This window comes from Taeniopygia guttata, chromosome 2 (genome assembly GCF_048771995.1).
Source record: "Taeniopygia guttata chromosome 2, bTaeGut7.mat, whole genome shotgun sequence".
NCBI lineage: Eukaryota > Metazoa > Chordata > Aves > Passeriformes > Estrildidae > Taeniopygia > Taeniopygia guttata.
In genome coordinates this window covers 86,075,260-86,090,927 of record NC_133026.1, presented here as the reverse complement: position 1 = coordinate 86,090,927, position 15,668 = coordinate 86,075,260, and the positions used below count along the sequence as shown (strand labels likewise).

Sequence of the window (15,668 nt, the reverse complement as noted above, 5' to 3'; positions counted from 1 at the left end):
AGACTCCTGGGATAATCCCACATGCTTTGCTGTGGGGCTAAAAAGAAGGTGCAACCAAGGGCTGAAATGCTCAAAAGCTTATTTAAAGTTTATTTTTAACTGATCTTGTAAACAATCTTTATGGGAAATTCAATATACACTTCAAGGAGAGAGCAGCTTTTAACATGCACTTTATAACTAAATTGTGTCTTTTAAATGGTAGTTTATGTAACTAGGGCTACAGGGAATTTGTGCTACATTAGTCACTAAGTAGTATGTTTTTCTCCATAGTCTGTTGAAGATCATAGCAACAAAGATTCTGGAGTGGCTTTAGGTTTACAGGGTACACCTGCATGGAAAAATGAAGATGTGATGTCAGTACAGCTGAACATGCTTATGCTAGTTTTATCTCAAAGAAGGATAAAAATACTGCAGTAAAGACTGCAGCTATGTCATCAGCAACTATCAGTAATTCATCCTCTCCCACCACCTCTTACTGTGGCTATTAATCCCCACTGAAGTCCACATTGCCACTTCTCATGTTACCCCCCTCTGTTCTTCTCCTCCTCCTCCCAGTATCCCCAGGCACTGAACAACCTTGACTGGAATGGCATGTATTAAAAGTCATAGGCAGCAGGTCAAATACTTCTTACAGGAGCACTTGTGCAATTTTATTCCCTCTGTAAAGTCGTGTTTATGTGCTTCAGCTGAATTTTAACTACAACCACAGTATGGCAAGTTGGCAACCTCTATCCTTCCTGGGATAAACGAGAGAAATAGTGAGGGGATGAGCTTTTATTTTGCAGTTCTTTTCACAAGACCATCTAGAGAGTATTCACAGCATCCCTGCTGGGTAGGACAGTGTCCTCCCTGTTATGTCCTAGGACTGGGTGACAATTGCCCAAGGGAGGAAGATGGCAGAGGACTTGGTAGCAGAAATTTGAGAGACTGAAAACCTGCAGCAAACATTTGGAGGTCCTAATAAGTTTGTTTTATGAGCAGCCAAATCTGGGGAAGAGACCTGACCTAAGCTTTGCTACCTTTACACTGGTTTCTTTAGAGTAAAGCCAAACCTCAGGAATGAGCCTAGCTTGGACCCTGCTGTATATACTGTCTACATTGGGAGGAAACACACTGGGAGGCTGCCTATTCACATACTACTTACATACTACTTTCAGTATTAGGTTTTGGTAGATCTTTTAATTTTTTATATATATATTGTGTTCCAAATTCCCTACCGCAGATGTTTGCACATGATTTCCAAAGACTGAGCCATCTGTCTGGTTTTATTTAGAGAGGACAAGCAAAACTTGTAGATCATGGAAGCTGATTTCTTTGTTTTGGCTACTTCCAGGTGGAATCAGCTTTGTGGGATTTGGGATGGGTGTCTACAATGACACTAAATACCAGGTGAAATTAGCTTACTATGAAAGTGCTTGTTCCACTCATAATTTCTTTTTTTTTTTTTTTTTTTATTTCCCCCAGCAAGGATTAAAACTGCACAACATCAGTATATATCAGAAGAGCTGATATATACTGAAGCAAAATTTCTTACCTATTTACTTTCAGATTACATTCTGTAACATTTTAAAATTATTTTAAACTAACAGGATTTTACTATGTATTAAAAACCCATGAAAATATGAACTATAAAGTCAAGACGTAAATACGTGCATTTCTGGCATCCTGTCACTGCATACCACACATGTCATGGCTTACAAAAAAAATGGATTTGCACATCACTGAAGGTATACTATGATCATCAGTGGCCAGTTTCACTAAGGTGTTAACAGTTTTACAGGCTAAAACAAAATTTAAAACCAGAAGGTAACTGAACAGTGTGTTTGATTTGTGAAAATCAAAACTTATATACATAAATAAATTCTATGAGAACTGGAAAGGGAGTTTCTAATTTAAGGATGCAAAACAAATACTGAAAACATTGATTCTGTTTTCTGCAAACCATTAATTTGTTAGTTTTGACAATATATTGAGTAGAGGAATTGTAAATGAAGGTGACTGCACATGTGGGATTCTGGTCTGGTTTTGTTTCTGCATTCAGTATGTCTGAAATGCTGGCTTTGTCTTATAGTGATGATGAGAGTGTTGCATGTCACCATTGAAAAAGAAATAATTAGAGGGGTCTGGCCCCAAAAACCCAGTTTACTGAGGAACCCACTTGTCTTCAACCTTTCTATGTGAAATTCAAGAAATAGTTTAAATTACTTTTACTTTCTTTTGGCAGCTGATTTTCATAATCACTATGTTGTTTTAACTCAGCTTCATTAAAGGTGCATGTCTAATTATTCCTGTAGTAGGTTACTTCCTAAGCAGCAATACCCAACTTGTACCAACTTACTTGGCTTTTAGTTGTGTGTAAGTTCTGTAATATGATTACAAGAGCTGTGGCATGCAGCCAGGGAAGAAAATGGTAATTTAGAAAATCAATGGATAATACCTGTATTTTCACTAGCAGACAATTACAGTGAGTGAGAATGCCATGTGGAAACAGAGCACGAATGTCACTAGATGACAGCAGCAATGATATGAGCAGGCTTTTTAAAATTGGGAGTAGATCCTGAATGTCAGCTATTTAACGGAGTGCCAGCTAATACTGCTCATACTGGAACATATATTAAGCTGTTTGATTAATATATTAGCTCTCACTATAACAAGGCTGGCCCAGGCTCTTGCACATTCTGAATATTTAAATCATTTAACTTTGCATGATGACATGACAGGGGCCATTAAAACTTGAACACGTACCCTCTGGCAGACAAAAATGCAGCTTTTTACATTGCTGGGAATAATTCACTGAGAAAGGTGTCAGAATTAGATGTGTTTAAGCTCAAGTTAAAATGATGGTTAAAAATTTCTCGTTGCCAACATTATAACCATGCTAAATTTCTGAAAGCAAACTTACTGAAGACTCAGTAACAATGCAGGGCTGACAAAACAGCACTGTTTAGAACATGATTAACTCTATCCACGTCTGTAACAGAAGGGTTTCCTGGAAAGGCCTTTTCAGTAAGACGTATAAACATGTCTTCCTCATCTGGTTGCATTTTACTAGTTCTTGGATTCAGCAGGAAAAACTTTTTCCCTCTTCCTTTCCGCTCACTAAAATGAAGCCCAGTGCAACTTCCCCATCCTTTTCTCTCTCAGCATTCAGGTACATGGTAGTATTTCAGGAACGTTCTCCCTTCACAGAAGGTCCTACCTTATTTTGGGTATAGGACAAAAAACAGTTCAGCTTGAAAATGTTCAAATGCCAAGAAGGGAAAAAATGAAACCCCTAATCTTGCACATTCACAGCAAATTCTGTTCCACAGGTCACTGAAAAACTGAATTTACTTTAAAAACCCTGAAATCCTGAGTACTGTCCAGCTATTAAGTACAGTGCAGATCACTGTCTTCGATTTCAAGCAGCAACTTGAGTTGCAAGTTGGCAAGTCATTTGTGTATATAGTTTAAATTGGGAGTAAATCCATCTAAGTCAGTGGGTTTCATCACAGTCAACTTGTCTTAAAAGACAAAGGTCCTGGTATAGGTTTCTGCTTCCACTGACATCACAAGTAGATATCCCAAAGGCCTGACAACAAAAATATTTTTGCTTAAATTGTGACATTGTCCTCAAATAATACTGCTGTTTTCATTTATAAAGAAAGCTGAAAGAGGGTTATTAAAAACAAACGTAACAACACAAAGTTTGAAATTAGATTGTTGGACTATTATAATAATAGTTTACAATTCCAAGTACATGCATCACTAAATGCACTTCTGCTAACCATTTCCCAGAGGATTTTTGAGTTGTGTGTCAAACTACTTACAAGACTTACAAAACCTGCCTTTCCTAAAGCAGAGGTCCTTTCCCTCTGACTTGCTGAGTATTTCCACTGAGCATCAAGAGTTAATCAACTCTGCAAATTAACTCCAAACATATTACTAAAATTTAGATATAAACTTTGCTGTTGGATATATAAGAGTATGGAGAAAGATGTTTGAAGCAGGACAGGGAAAACACTTCAACTGCAATTTAAATAAATAAAGATAATACATAAAGACACATAAGCTTCCAAGATAGCAATCTTGACATCATGCTTTCGAACTTCTGCTGTTCTGAGGGGAGTTAAACATCTCACATTCCAACTGCCTCAGAAGGGCTGAATAAAATTTTACTCGTGCACTAAAAGATTGGGCTGTCACAAAGTGATGGATGGCTTTTCTATGCTCTCTGTAGGGCATTTCAATACCATACACTCCAAGTGCTCTTGATTAAAAGGCGACATTCTCATTTAGGGTCCTGTCAGTGCCTGAGCATAAAACCATTATCATTCACCTGCACTGGTGGTTCCAGTGACAAAATACTTACCAAAATGTATAAAATACTAATTACTTTAGTCACTTTGATAGAGGTATAAAATACCCTAATGCAAAGCTCTATTATGATGTGTGAGGGTTAGAATTCAAATTTAAAAATGCAATCAAAGGGAGAATAAGATTTTAATTACATTCCCCACCTCTCAAGCATTTCTTAAAAACCTGTGGGAAAAAGACATATCAATTTCATGACACAAGATCTCCTTTCACAATGGTACTGCTCACTGAAAAAAACCCAAAAAACAAATAAACCAAGAAAAACTCAAGATCACTTTCTTCTCTTCAAAATTGTTAAACAACCAAGCACAGAATAAGATGAACAAGCCAGTAAAAAGCTTGGATTTATTCTCAAGAGATTTCAAATGCCAAACATGTTTTCCCATTTAAAGATTTTTAAGTACTGTGATAGGCAAAGTTTTATAACTTACAGTTATTTAAAGGAAAAAAAATACTATTTCCTGTGGGGAAAGTCTCAAATAAAATGTAATTGGGACACAACTGTGAATAGCTTCCTGTTATCCCAGAAAAGCTTGGTTTAATTTGCATTTGCCACAAAGCTCCCTTTGGCTTAAATAATTGCAAGGGATCTCTAACATTTAGATTTCATTTGGTGGATTGGGACTACTCCTTGTTTATACAGTTTGACAGTTTTCTTTATTAAGAAAATTTTAACTTGGACAAATTCATAAGCATAAGCTGAATGGCATTGCCAAAGTGGCCCTAGAGGTAAAACTTTCAGTATATTTAGAATCCAAAAGCACGTGTTGGGTCGTTCTTTCATCAAGGGTAAAAGTGAGCTCAGTTAACAGAATATTTTGATCCCTCTAAATAAAAAAAGTCTCCTAAATTGATGGGTTTTAAGACTGAAAATGGATGGAATCATACTAGCAAAAAAGACTACAGTAAATCACAATTGAATTTTTATAAAAAAACTGCCAGTGTGTTCCTTTCCCTATCAGAAAAAATCAGTCAAGGACTTTGGCTAAACTGTATCTTAAAGTTTAAAATACATCATTTGATACAGAACAGTTAAGGTCAAAGTACTTCTGGAGAAAAGTGTGGAGGATTACAATATGCTCATGTGCCATTAACACTGTAATGCTGCTCAGGGAGCATACCAGAATCCCTGTGCCGAGTAACAGCCTTCAGCCAAGGTAGAAGGATCCAAGTCTATTCAGCTACACGTGACTGAATCAAGGACAAGTAAAGCAAAAAGTTATCGGCTCCTATGATTGATGGGAGAGTAATTTCACACTGAAAAAACAAAACGAAAACCCTCAGTTTCCTGACTGTAGTTCATTCTGTAGAATATTATCCATTCTGATGGGAAATAACACTTGAGTAACAAAGGAAAACAAAACAACATTTCTTCAAGGAAAGGCAATTAAATAGTTTCAACTGAAAACAGGGGGTATCTTTCAGAGCTCCTACTCTATCTATTTTGTTAAGGAAAAAACACACCTGAATTAGGGAAGTTAAATTTTACCTTCAAAATGTTATGGACTACTGCATAAACCAATAGAGAAAACAAATATTCACTTTTGCATTTTCCCTATTTTTTGCACATTTCAGCACTTGATTCTGTTTTTCTTGTGACTTTAAGGATATTAAAATTCTAGTTCGATTTAATTTCTGCTAACTACACTATTTCTGCCATGGTGCATCGCACTCTAAAGTTACTTAGAAGAAGATTTTTCCATTTGTGCACTGGTATTTAAGATTGCCATACCAAAACACCATGTCAGAAACACATAGCTTAGGTACACTGATCTATGAAACATTGCAATGCTACAGGAACTGAGTGTAAAAATATTCTTTCTACAGAGCTTCGAAAAGTTATCAAAGGTATAATGTATCAGAGAGCAGTAATTTTATCAGATGCTCCAAAGGTCTTTTAAAGAAGACAAGAAAATAAACTATACCTTAGACTTTAAACTTCTTCAAGCTAAATCTGTCATCTTTATTTTTTGTCTCATATTATGGGACAAAAAAATCGGGTTGCACATGCCCTGAGTACTGCATTCACATTCCTTTCTCTAGTAAACTTATTACCAACCATCCCAACTTTGAATAGTGCACCAGTTTCCTGTACTCAGCAGAATTGTAGGTGCATTATCCGATGGGTACCTACATTTAACTGGATAATGAAAAAAAATAAACAAACTTGACAACTGAACCAAAACAAACATATGGCAAATTCTAATTTAGATAAAAATAAGGTAATATAAGTATCTCTTGTAGACTATTTTGAGGTGGCTCAGGAGAAAAAGGGAAGACAGAGTTGTGGTAGAGCTAATTTGAAGGCAAATTTCAGACATATTTCTGCAGAAACATTTGTACAAGTAGGTGGTTGTTTACTCAGCTATGCAAGTTCTGTGGCACTTCACCCTGATACCATATATTGAAGTTGAGGAACTGCAGCAGATCTGAAAAGTGCCAGACAGTTCAGTGTTTTCAAATAAACTTCTATCCCGACTGCCTTTTTTGCTTGAAATAGAACAGAACTATTAAAAGACTTGACTTGCCACTACATTAGAATCAGTGAAGTTTTGGTATCACATCCACAATTGTAGGTGAGAGGGGAAACGTAGTATTTAACATTTTGTGGTGGGTTTAACAGGATCCTGTTTTAAGACATTTCCCACAATGAATTATTCAACAAATAAAAAAATACATTCTGGACAAATAAAAAAAGGACAAGCATAAAGAAGGCAAGTCTGTATCTGTAAAAAAAAAAGGCAATTCTGGCTGCAACAAGTAGGTTTAACAAAAAGTCAGATGAAAACAGAATTTCTGACTGCAGAAAATTCCAGGTTATTAATGTGAATCTTCAACTAGCAATTCTAGTTCTAGACTATGTAAATAAAGATAATCAACTTAAAGAATAAGACCTTTCCAGATTACTGCTTTCTTTTGAGGAGCCTGAGTACACTGTGCATACATCAAGGAAAAATGGCCTTCTTCTATTCCAGTTTGTTGACTTTAACAGCTAATTTTGCTGACAGAACATTGTCCTGTCCTTTCAAGGGAAGAGCAGTTCTACTAAAACATAACCATCGTTACAGTCTAGGGAGACTTAATACTGTCTGAATGTAGTCGTTGATTTTTGTAGTAATTTTCACGTTTGAATCTGCCTACAACAGGAGTGTAGGACTGTTTGTTTAGGGAGAGGACACACCCATCCCAGTCATACAACCAGACATCAGGAAGTTGACACAGTAACACGGAAACACTGAGGCTGGAAGGGGTCTCAAGAGGTATCAGCTCACCTCCAGCTCAAAGCATGGTCAAAACTGACCTTGGACCAGATACTTGGGGCTTTGCCCCAGCAGGACCCAAACACTTCCAAGCGCAGAGATTGCACAACTCTCTGTGCAGCTCTCCATCTCCCTGGCTAGAAATCAATATCTTATAAAACACTGGTTTTAGTAACAAAAAGCTCTTTTGGACATAAGCAGTCATATAACTTACATTAATTACTGCCCTAATTTCTGCATGTTCCAATTCAGCAGTATTTTGCTGTAGTCCTGATGGTTTCAAGGCATAAATGTAACAAAGTTTTTAGACAGAGGAGTCATCTTTTATTAAAGGTACCACTTTATCTGGAAAATTAAGACAAGCTTCTGGATGGACTGCATACCAATACACCACAGACTCAACAGAAAGATTTTTTTTTTTTAGCACATAACTTTCACACAGTTTCCTAGAAGGTTTTAACTCCCTCCACCTTTATCCTAAATGATGAGTGTTTTCACAAGACTTTCTCCCTCACTGATGAATATTGCCTATACTCCTGAGATGCCAATAACCTTTTCTTCAAATATGGTCTCCTTGAGTCATAGCTAACCAAACTCTAAGCAGTAGTTCTGTATTTAGCTTGGGAAGTTGCTGTTTAACTTTCAAATATGAAAAAAATACTTAAATACCTGAAATTTGAGTTTTCCAGCTGTACTGCTTAAGTTATTAGCACACCTGTAAACCTTGTCTAATTTATGCAGAAACTATCATAGGTGTCTCAGCTTTTCCTGCCTTTCTTCTTGTTCTCTCATTAACTCAGAAAAGTAAAAATCTGAGGAAGCAATAAATAAGGCTGTCATGATAAGCACACTGCATCCTTATGAACATTGGGTAACTAAAGCTACAAGCATGTCAACTCTCCAAGGGCAAAAACTCAAAAACCTAAGTTGTTTAAAACTGTGTAGAAGGTTTTACCTCTAGGCCTGTAGATGTTTGCAAAATGAGCTGTATTTTAATTAGATCAGATTTTATGTAGTACGCATATTAGGTAGATTGTACACAGAAGCATGGAACTTTTTGTGTTTATTGAAAATTAAGGACATATTATACACAACAGATCATACTTCTCTGTTTAATAAATGATAAAAGGCAACTATGATACTAAAAGTCTCTTTTCACATGGTAAATCCCAGCAATGGCCTACAAAGCTTTATTAAATTAATTTTATCTTTTAATTCTCAAAAAGACTCCTTATCCACAGCAGGATCTTTTAATCAGTATGTATTGCTCACAAGAGTTTCCTTCCATCCTTCCATCCATTTCAAATTTGTTTCCTGAATTAACAGTATTGCATTTTTACTACAACATAAACACATCTTATTAGATGGCATGACTACTTCACTTTTTGTCTAGAGTATACAAAGGAAATTAGTTCTGATCCCTGTTTGCACAACTGTGTATTTTGTATTAAAATTATCATAAGACAAAATATGTAACAGAAATAAAGACCTAAAACACATAAGCAGACCATCCTGATAACTATGTTCATTACTAAACTATGGCTTTGTTCTCTTTGGAACAGAGAGAAAACCTCCATCCTTGGCTGTAGAGGAGAATACCTTTCCACACTCCTACGCCAGATCTGCTTTTAGCCCAGTGGTTAGGGTGTGCTTGGGAAAAAGAGAGTTTGAATCCCTTCCAGCAGTGGCAGGAATGGGTAACTTAAAGAGGAGGACAGATTAAGGAGTTGTAAGGACAGATGATATAAAAAGTGCACAAGTGTGCTTCTACTTTTGAAAGAAAGGATTTAATACCTGCTTTCAAAAAGGCAGATGTTCATGGTTCTGAATCCCAAGTAGAACAAGTTCCCTAAATCTTCAGGGAGAAGTATAATTAGGACCAGTAAATATTTCTTGATAACTTATTTTGGTGGCATCTCACAGTTAGCAGAATCAGCTGAGGGACTCAAGAGGCTGACAGACAAGCAATATGACAGCTGAAGCTGTTACTTTCCAGGCCTTCCTGCAGGCAGGGACACGGGATCAAGCATTTAATTTAGCCTGTTAGAGTCAACTAATGAAATCTGGAATTAAGAGTATGCAAGCTCATGAAGTAGGTTGCTTGTAGTGGACAAGTGGTTTTCTTTGCCACTTGGTCATGCCTCTTCCTTGTGCTACACCCCACAGCTGTTAGACTTCCCTGTGAATCAATCCAGTTCACCAGTGCAGCAGCAGGCAATGCAGCTTCCAAGAGAGGGGGAATGTGTGGCAAGTCCTGACACCAGACCTCTATCAGTGGGAACAGGTCTGGGGAGAGCCAAAGCTGGCATGATGCACGCAGCAGGAGCACGCAGCTGAGACTTGCAGAGGTGGATAAGAGGGAAGAAGATAGGAAGAGACTGGGACTCCGATAATTAGTAACTTATCAATTTGCCTAATTGAGCCTCTTAAAGTTGCAGGTGTGCTTTGCAGTGAGGCAAGACACGCTGTTTATGGATATGAATTCTTGTGTCAGGGCCAGGCATACTTTACAACACAGTGTGTCACAGCTTTTATGGCTTTCTGCAGGTTTAAATCTGCCAATCTCTCCATTCTGTTTTCTTGGAATGTTTGAAAAATGTGTTCGCAACCCTCATGGCTAATAAATTAATATTAGCCTTTCTAATCCAAAACAAATACATGGAATAAATGGATATGATATATAATTGATATAACTACAAATGCCTTGCTACAGAAAGAATTGCAGTGACTACCAAACACAATTATTGCACTTTAGAATGTAAAAAACAGCCTAACACCTTTTCAAATCTGCAATATCTAGACAGTTAAGTTATTGCAAATTTTCTTTTGTTAATCTGAATATTTTATAGCACTAACTGGATTCTGAGATCTGCTGTTTAGGGGTACTACCTCTCAAGAGAAAATTTCATGCTAAAGTACATGTATGAGGTGTTTTAGACTGCTCTTTCTCCTTCAAAAAATAACCTATCATATTTTATCTCCTTATGATAGAAGTGGTGAATCGTCTTTATTAAGTCTCCTACATTTCCTGCATGTTTATTATGAATTCTGAAACTAGGTGTGATCATAGTAAGACTCCATTTTCTGTTTGCTAAAGGAGAGATTAAAATTGTCTGCTAGGACAAGTGAAGAAGGGTAAAAAAACCCATGGCACCAGCATACTGATGCCCATAGTAAAAGGCAACACACATATGCTTTTCCCTTTTTACAACATACAACATCTGTGTTTATTCTAAAACTACAAGCTATTCACATTTGGTTGGGGGAGGTAGGTAATTCTCTGAGATTGGCGTAGTCTGGTTTAGAAATTCACATACTTTTATGATTACAGATCATCTGAAGCCTTCAAAATGCGATAAATGTCAAGCAAAGTTAATTCTTAGCTCTGTTTTGACAGATTCCATTTTAACCTAGATTGCTCTTTAAAAGCAATTCCCTTTTAAAATAAAGCTAAGCTTAAAACACACATAAATTTTGCCAGATTTCTGTAGAAAATCTGCTTTTTGTCTTTTAATTACCATTTTCCCCCATCAGGGACTGCAGGGATTCTCATTCTTTAATAAATTTAACTTCAAATGTGCAAGTGACAAAAAATGGTGCTTTGGGATAATCTCATTTCTCCTTAGTGGACTGCCTGAAAATAAGATGTATTTTGGGAAGAGTACTGCAGCTATTCACTATCAGCTTTGTTGCAGCAAGTATCTTTGTGGTGCAGAGTCTGAAAGGATTAGATATAAGAGGTGACCCTCTGAGAGCTTCATTGCGAGAACTGCAGGTCTGGGGGATTTTCAGTGCTCTGTGGTCTGGTGACATGCACTGTGATGCCAGAGCACATTGATACGTGTGGGATAGCTCTGCCAATTGAAATGCTACCTGCTAAAACTCTTGTTAAGACACTTAATTTGTTTTGAACTGGCTGCTAGTTTTGTAAGAACCAAAACTCTTGGGTAGGGTTTGGCACAATTGTGCAAGTGGCTGAACTCCAAAAGCTCACCTTAGCAGTTTTCATCACTACCTAGCAATCACCTGCAATTTATTACGGTGTCTATATTTTATCCAATGGAAGTGTCATTTAAATCAATTTAATTAGGTTTGAATTAACATGCCGTGGGAACACATTGTATCTTTTAAAGACATCATTCCAGGCAAGCAGTAGCCTCAGACTGGAACAGCTTTACTGGTTAAATTAATGTATATTTGGTTACAATCTTACAGGATGAGAGAGGTTTTAAAACAAAAAGTGTAGTATAGAGCATAATGACATGATAGCTTTTTAATAAACTGGCAAATAGATATGTACTTGTATCTCCCTACTAGTATCTCCCTACTAATATGCTGTGTCAGGTTCCTTCTGTCTTTCAGGGCAGGTGGATTGGTGAGAAACACCACTTCTTTATTAAATTTCCAACTACAAAGGAGAATCATGCTTTTCTGTAGCAGAAAGTCTAATATGGAATAATACTAAAATAATTAGAATAAGTTTGGTATCATAGTGACTGCAGTAAACAAGGTCTGAAGTGGTAAGTAGGTAATTTTTAATTTTCACTCAGAAAGTTGTCATACTGTGCCACACTGAACGAGGTCCTCTAAGAGGTTGTCCCAGAACATGGTGACAGCAGCAGCTCAGCTCAGTAGCTCGAGTGGTCACTCGATGATTCCGTAGTCAAACTCACCCTAACCTTGATTTTCAGGAACTAACAGCCAGATCAAATGGGCTCTTAAAAAAAAAAAAAAAAGTTATTTTAAAATTGATTTGATGATTTTCTACTAAGAGTGCTAGGCTTGGTAAAATAGCATGACAGGAGAATCGATTAAATTTACTGATATTTAGGGTTAAATTCTGTGCTGTTTATGTACTAGGATAAGCTTCCTGCATTTAGTGGGCAGCTTTTGAGTACATTAACAGTAACCATGTTAATATTTATCTATTTAAGTCCACTTATTGAACTTACATGGGTCTATCAGAACTGTGAAATCTGATGATCTTCAGTTTATGACATATAAACATCATAATACAGATACATCTGAAATAAAATGGAGTTCTAATTGTATCAGAATCACTCCATTTATTTTTGTGTGGTGCATTAGACGAGCTTATTTAACAGGATAGTAACTAAATAATTTTGATTTTATTTTCTAACATTGTTGTATAGTTTTTGCTTTTAAGGATAGAATGAGAAATACAGAAAGCATTAAGCAGACATACCAGTAGTATTGCTGCAATAATATTAATTATAGATAAAATCAATATAAATACTTCAGTGGTTTGTCTGAAGTTATTTGATAAATAATGTAAGCAAATTTAATTTACCACATTATTTAGCATAATTTCTCTCTTTAATTTTTCCTATAATAAAATCAAATTTTCCTATAATAAAACTTTTTTTCCAAATCATTCTCCTATCTTACTGCAAATGCTATCTTTAAAGATTGTTAGCTGTCACAGAAAAGCATTTTATTTCATTACTTACATCTTGATCTAGAATATACTCTTTTAAAAGCTTCCCGTTGCAGTATAATTTATAAAAATAATGGTGTGAACATTAAGGTAGAGACACTGGTGGAATTTTAAGATCAGTATCGAAGATTCTATCCCAGTTTAAGTGATAGTAATTAATGAGACAGGAGACCTGGAAACAAGTCTGCACAGGAGCCAGGGATAGAGCTGAATCAGCAGCTACTGGAAACCACTGAGCAGGGATATCTAAGGGAATGGTGCTGTATAAATCACTACACAGCACTGGTTTTGACACATTAATGTTACCATTTAATATACATAATAATCCTCAACATGGCTGCAGCAAAGACTGAGGTATTTTGCAATGGCACAATAACATGGGAGGAATAATTGTGTAATGCTGATGAAAGTGAAGTAATCAATTTGCAATCATGCTTTCCTGTAAATTCACTTTTAACATTATGTTTGGTAAATACAGGCATTTTGTCCAAAAAACATGTGTCTCCTTCTGTAGACATGACTGACAAGCCCTATGAGCAACGTGCTTCCAAAACAGATATGACTCAATACCTTTGGGTCAGTAACTCACACAAATCACACAGAATGTTCTGAGCTGGAAGGGACTGACAAAGATCATCAAGTCCAGCCCTCAAGTGAATGGCCCATATGGGAATTGAACCCACAACCTTGGTGTTATTAGCACAATGCTCTAAAAAAAAAAGATGAAGAATGGTTTTTGGTAATGTTCCTAAAGTGTCTCTTAGAGAAAGTAGCAATTCACATGTTGGAGAAAAAAAATGAAAATGTGGTTTATAAAACTCTGTAGGGTGTGTGATAATTGTGTCTTCTTGTAGGATATAAACACTTACTCAAACTAGTTGATTACACTGCTATTCTTAAGTAAATTTGCTATATAATCATTGAACACATTCCTAAAATTTACAGTTTTACCAGACCACTCAGGGTGAGCACTGTGACAGGGTGTCTTTCAGGGTAAGCATTGTAACAGCTGCTTGTGGCATAGAGCCCAAGAGAGAAAAACTACGTATACAATTTGCAGAACTAACAAAAATCCCTTTTTGTTTAATTTCAGAAAGATGGAATCAGAGACATGGGGATGTTCACAGCTGGCACAATGTGAAGCGTATTTTCATACAGGCCAGCACAAGGCCCTCAGCGTAAGTTACTACTTAATACAAAAGGGGGTCCCCAGATCTAAGTTGACCCTTGCAGGTAGTTTTAAAACCTTCCAGTAGGGATTATCTTACCTGCAGTTTGCTAGTTAACCAAGGAAATAATGTCAGTTTATTTATAATACAAATCATTTAATGCTGAGCTATAGCCTGACATGTTTTGGTGACCTATGGCATAATCAACATTTTTAACTCAAAACATGCAGAGCCTTTCATTTCTGTTTGAACTGGCCTACTCCAGAGCTACCCAACAACACTGAATGAGATTGCTAGAATGAGCTGTTTCTTGTTTCATTCCTAAGGTTACACATTTTCTGAGACATTTTTTTATTTTCCTTGTGGGATTGATCTGCACTGCTGAAGTCAATGAATGCGTACGATGACTTGGATGTTGTGTTGAGAAATTACTTTTTTCTCCACTGAAATGACCTGTGAGAAGAATTACAAAAACTGTTCATCACACGCTATTGAAACCCAGCTTGAGTAAGAAATCACGGATTGTCTCATAACACTGGAAGCTGTCCACAAGATTAAGTTTGTGTGAACTTTGGAAAATAGTTTTAGAGGCTGAAGGGTGTGGGGAAATCTTACACATAAATTATTTTATACACAGCTAAGTTATATATCAATATATAATGCCTTGTATCTGCACACAGACACACACACACATATACACAGAACAAACTGCTCCACACTGTAAAATTTAGATCATCATCTCTATCACACCTTGAAAAAGTTGTCAAACATGATCATGTCAGGCAGTAATTTTTCACAGTTGTGGCGCAGTTTGTTAGCAACATTAAGCACTGCGGTGTGTGCTCCCTGTCCTAGGATAAGCCCACCAGGAAAGAAACCATGTAACTGCCACGGGGTGAAAACAAGAGCTTCATTCAAAGGAGGAAGAGTTTGTGTCTGTGCTCTCGTGCGTGCACAATGGCTTTTATTTGCTTGGAGAGAAGACTGCTGAAAAATGCATAAGCATTTTTCCTGATGTGAAAACAAGTAACCTAACTGGCAGTAGGGCAGACTTTGTAGCTATGCTACTGTTATAGCTCATGAAATATTACTGAGAAGAATAATTTCTAGGGGGAAGAAAGGAGTCTGCCATTTTCTCCAACCCTCTTTTGACCACTGCAGCTACCAAAATCTTTCTAGAAGTAATCCAAGACATAACAGCATCTCAAGTCTATACTTGATTATAAGATATCATGTACATGCTGACACTGAACCTCTTCTAAGGACTTAAGTTTGGAGCATGAGATGCCACCTCATCATCAAGAGGCAGATGAAGAACGGAACTTTTTTGAGTGATTGCTTGTTTCTATAATGGTGTGATCTACACCTCATCATCAAGAGGCAGATGACATCAAGTGGGGATGAGTGCTGGTGTGGCACAATGCA

At 36.8% G+C, this 15,668-nt stretch overlaps 1 protein-coding gene across 1 annotated transcript in view; it reads right to left on the bottom strand.

The window, feature by feature from the left end:
* INO80C (INO80 complex subunit C) overlaps nt 1-15,668 on the bottom strand; it is a 30,237-nt gene that overhangs the window by 13,453 nt on the left and 1,116 nt on the right.